This window comes from Pseudochaenichthys georgianus, chromosome 8, assembly GCF_902827115.2.
Source record: "Pseudochaenichthys georgianus chromosome 8, fPseGeo1.2, whole genome shotgun sequence".
NCBI classification, from domain to species: Eukaryota; Metazoa; Chordata; class Actinopteri; order Perciformes; family Channichthyidae; genus Pseudochaenichthys; species Pseudochaenichthys georgianus.
In genome coordinates this window covers 32,070,486-32,075,422 of record NC_047510.2, presented here as the reverse complement: position 1 = coordinate 32,075,422, position 4,937 = coordinate 32,070,486, and positions in this window count along the sequence as shown.

The following is a 4,937-nucleotide window of genomic DNA, read 5'->3' as shown; positions in this document are numbered from 1 at the left end:
CTTGTTCTTTCGTGTTTGTTGGGCACATGGAAACTTCCTGATATAATACCATAAGCTGGTTTTAGCGTCAAGGATTTAAAGACCACACAGTGAAACATTGAAGACGTGTATTAAACTGTAAAAAAAGTGATTTACTGTTTGCTTAGGAGCAAGTCCAAACAATTACACAAGCGTTACATGATAAAAATCAATAGTTTGGAAGACATATTTTATATACTTGCAGCAATGATGGCACCGCATTTGATTTTTGTCCAAACATCAAGGAACAGTCAGATGCTGAGCAGTTTCTTTGGAGGTAAATAAAGTATAGAAGACGGGGAGATAAGGAAAAGGAAAGTCAGCCCGTGCTTGTTTTCACCAAGAAGTGTAAAAAGCATGACCTCCTCATGGTGGCATTCACATTCCTACTCCCTGCTCTTATCAACTTGCACAAAAGAAGGAGTAAAATATTTAAAGTTTTCACATTTTCATACTTTTGCATAGTTGTGGAGGTCAGAATGTAGCTGCTAAAGCTCAGAATTAAGCAGCAGGTTGCTTACTTTAGTTTTACAGTAAGTAGAAAATGTTGTTGCCGATAACTAGGCTTTATGAGTGAGCCAAAGGACCAAACCAAAATAATGAAAGTTGTGGACACTAAAACATTTTTTTTTTTTAGAGAACTGCAAATTGCAAAAAAACTCCAAATTACACACTACACATCAGTCATTTGACCCATATGTTATGTAAACAACATAGAATAGAGAGGCGAAGTCCCTCCCTTTCCGGGAGCCTCCATGGGACCACGGAAGCGTAAAATTATACATTGAAGTCAATGGAGAGAGAAAAGTTATCTTTTGATCCCGTTTGAATTGTGCCACGAATGACACATATGATGTTTGTCAATTTAAAAGAATATTTTGCAAGTCCAAAAAATTAAAATGTGTCGTAAATCTGTGAAGTTACACATTTGTGTGTGAAACCGCTGAGTGAACTACAGGTCTCTCGTCTCGCACAATACGCGTCACCATCACAAAGACGGCCGTCACGTTAGCAAATTTCACCTGTTTCTTTCAGAATGAGAATAAAAGTATAAAACGAGGTGAACATCACTACAAGTCTGGACACGTTGAGAGCTGTACATACACGAAAGGGGAGTTAGTCGGTTCTGTAAGAGCAGCGGGACCGGCTTTACAAGATGTTGGTGAGTAATATGAGTGACATTAGCTAACAAGGTACACTAACGTGTTTTGTTTCAGTAACTAGTGTTCTCCTTTAGAACTTCGTGGTCTCTGTGTATGCTGTGGATAACATTAGTGTTCACAAGAACAAGGTACACTCCCGTGTTTTGTTTTAGTTGCTCTTCAGATTGAAGCGGCCAGTTTTATATCGACTATACAGTATGTGTGATCTCCTTTTACATCTCGTTGTGTCATTTGAGTTTATTTACTGTGTGTAGATTCAAGGGTTTTGGTTATCTTGTCAATTTGTTTGGTTATCCAGGCACATCTGTGTGTGACTCCCTCGGGTACACTGGTATGTGTTTTCCTAATGTAGAGAGCATTGATTAATTAATAAACTACACACTGAGTCTAGATCCTGACCAAGTCCTTTTTTATTGTTGATCAAATGTTTTTCAAAAATGTATTCATACACATTTAGAAAAATACAATGTACAATCACAACCAGTACAACACAAATTACAAAAATACAGAAAAAACAAACAATAACAACAATCAGACAAGAGGACAAAACTATGGAAAAATAACCCCTCCCACCCCCAGATCCGGACCATCCTTGTATTATTGCTCATTCAATCTATTATAGCATGCTAACAAACATGGTACTTACTTTATTTTTACAGAGCTGCATGGGAGACGATGGCGCAATGCAGAGCGCTGTCTGTGATTGTGCACGGGGGATGTACAAATGCAGCCACGCTGCAGCATTGGCAGATCAGCTCCACAGATGTTGAGTGCCAGTGGAGGAAGCCTGGCACTTCCAAAGTAGTCCAGCCGGTGTCTCAACTTTACCAACAGTGAGAGGAGACATGCAACGCACTGGCCAGAGACATCGCCACTCAGGATGTAGACTGGTTCAGGTCTGCACTGAGGGGCACACAATGTGGCATGGCATGGCTTTTGTCACCTGAGCCAGAGCCGCGGCCTCAACATCAGGCCATTGTCACCGTGCCGGAGCTGGTGAAGGGGCATGGGGGTCGGGGGCTTGAGGCAATTCTTGCCTCAATGCGACTGAGCAGAGACCAGCAAGCTGCCATCCAGACAGCCACCGGAGGACAGCGGACAAATCCTCTGGCAGTTACACAGGCGGGGCAGGTTGACAGCCAGCAAGTTTGGTGCTGTGCTGCGGTCGGGACTTTCATCCACTCCATGCGCGTCCCTCATGAAGAGGGTGCTCGGGGGGTACAACTTGGACGGAGTCATGGCTGTCAACTGGGGGGTTTTAAACGAGGCCGAAGGGGTGAAGGCTTTTGTGCAGGCCTATCAGGAGACAGTGTTCGAGTCTGGTCTCTTTGTGAGTGAGTCAGTGTTTTGGGAGCATCCCCCGATGGACTTGTGCAGCCATCTGCCATGCTGGAGGTGGTGTCCACCATCATTATATAGGATATATATATATTTGTATACATATCTGTAAATTGTATAATTTTATTTGATTTAAAAGTATTTTTGATCTCTCTGTCTATAAACACAAACTGAGTAAGATTGACAATAAAGTTGACTTTGAAAATTATATATATTCTTTATGAAAATAGTTGACTGTTGGAGAAATGAATCCAAATGAAACGTTGGACTGAACTACAACTACGCCTTTAAATCTCTACGGACTGTTTTTCAGTGGGATGGCAAGTTCCTATCTTTAAACATTTATTAGTTTTTTCTCAGAACAGATTTGATTTTCTGAAGTTAATTTAACTTAACCATGTAAGGTCATTATTAAAAAGGTACAATCAATTTGTTTAGGGTTGACTAAAATAATGAAAAACATTCATTTGGATAATTTACTGACAGAATAAGAAACTCAATGATGCTCTACTCACCTGTTCCTTTTTATAAAGTGAAACAGTTGAAACGATAGATTTTAGTAAACTTAAAAACAACCTTCTCCAAAAGCTATCAAGGAATATACCGAATACTTGTTTTAGAACTTTATTACATATTATTATATGAACCAGTTTAATCATTATAATAACGTAGGATTGCAACTCTTTGAAACTGTAGGTGGCTCTTAAAAGAGCCGTTGTGTTTGGGTGTGCTGGTCTCAGGTCAGTTTAAGTCCTCTCTCGTGGATGCAGCGGGCCAGCTGGATGTCCTTGGGCATGATGGCGACCCTCTTTGCTGGTTCATCTTACTGGGGGGCAGCTACATGGATGTCGGTGCAGTCCACAATCATTGTGCAGTTGAAGGCAGAATGGATGAAGGCAGAATGAATTTATTATTGACTCCGAATGAAGCACAACTTCATGTCATACAATACATTGACTTTGTTTGTAATTGTGTAAAAAAATAAAGCATTGATTAGCAAGCAGGACCTGCAGGAACAGAGCACGGTGATGGATGGAGCTGGGAAGAGAGAAGAATAAAGAAAACCGATCAACTTTATTATCGGATATTAAAATTCAATTTCAAAACAAGTTGCCGCTCCTACAGTTTTCTAGTATGTAAAGATGATTTCACTTGACCTATGCAAAATATCACACTCAATTTCATGTGTGTCTCTGGGGGGTGCATTGTGCCTTTGATGTATATAAATAATATACCATAACCAAATACTATTACGTACAGTGGAAATCAGGTTGCCAGAGCAGTCCAGTGTGCATGTTCCTCAGGGTCTCAGCAGTTACAGGTGAGGTAAAGAAAATAAAAGAGAAAAAGGTCAGTAACAACACTTTGAATAATTATCTCTTTTAATAATGTTCTCTCAGTAATCACTCAACTACTGTCTTTCCAACAAACAGATTGACTCACTATCATCACAATGAAACACGTCCAGAAGAATGGACCACAGATGGAAATTAGCTATTAGCTATAATCTGGCATATTGCATCTCTTCTCTTTGCTGCGATTAATGTTTTTGTATGCATGGTCCTTCTATAAATAAATAAATGTCATGCAAAGCTGCCTGCCTGCATTCCTTCCTTCGACTCTCCCTGAACTGCCTGATCTTTTAATGTTCAATGTTAACCATTTGAGCAGATAGCATTAAGTAGAAAGATCGCAGATGCTAATGTGCCGTTAGCCTACCTCCCGCCCCATTAGCACCTGGTGGAGGGGCGATAGGCTCCTCTTCAAATGTTTCACAAATACTTAGCATCATGACTACTCTTACTGTTTAACATGTGGGGTTACTTCATGTTAAGGCTAATACATATGACAAGGCTAAGTAATGTGATGCTAACTAACGTGCTCGCTACTAGCTAGGTAGCTAACTTGACTGTGTTCCATGCACAACAAGTGTATTACCTGATATGTCTGATCCAACGACTCCTGGCCCTTTCATCAGACGGGAAGCGATAGAACGAGCTATGATCTATAAGTATGATCACTTATGTGATTACAACCTGGTACAAAGCACACGGGCATCTTGTAAAAGTGAATTTATTTTAGCAATCTCTTATTTATTGGAGGGAATAAATCAGTTATGAGATCTTCTTCTTCTTCTTCGCTTTAATTACGAGTCGCAACCACTTGGAGCATTATTGCCTGTGACATCACTTACGCGACCCAGAATGGGATTTGGGATTTGTAGTCTTTGTAGTCGCGTATTTTTCATAGTCTTATATTTCAACAGTTTTACGACAAAATGTGACTTTTTTGACATGGAACTTATTGTTTAAGATTGACAACATCACATGTGTAGTTCGTGGCACAATTCAAACGGGATCAAAAGATACGTTTTCTCTCTCCATTGAATTCAATGTAAATGTTTCGCTTCCGGGTCCC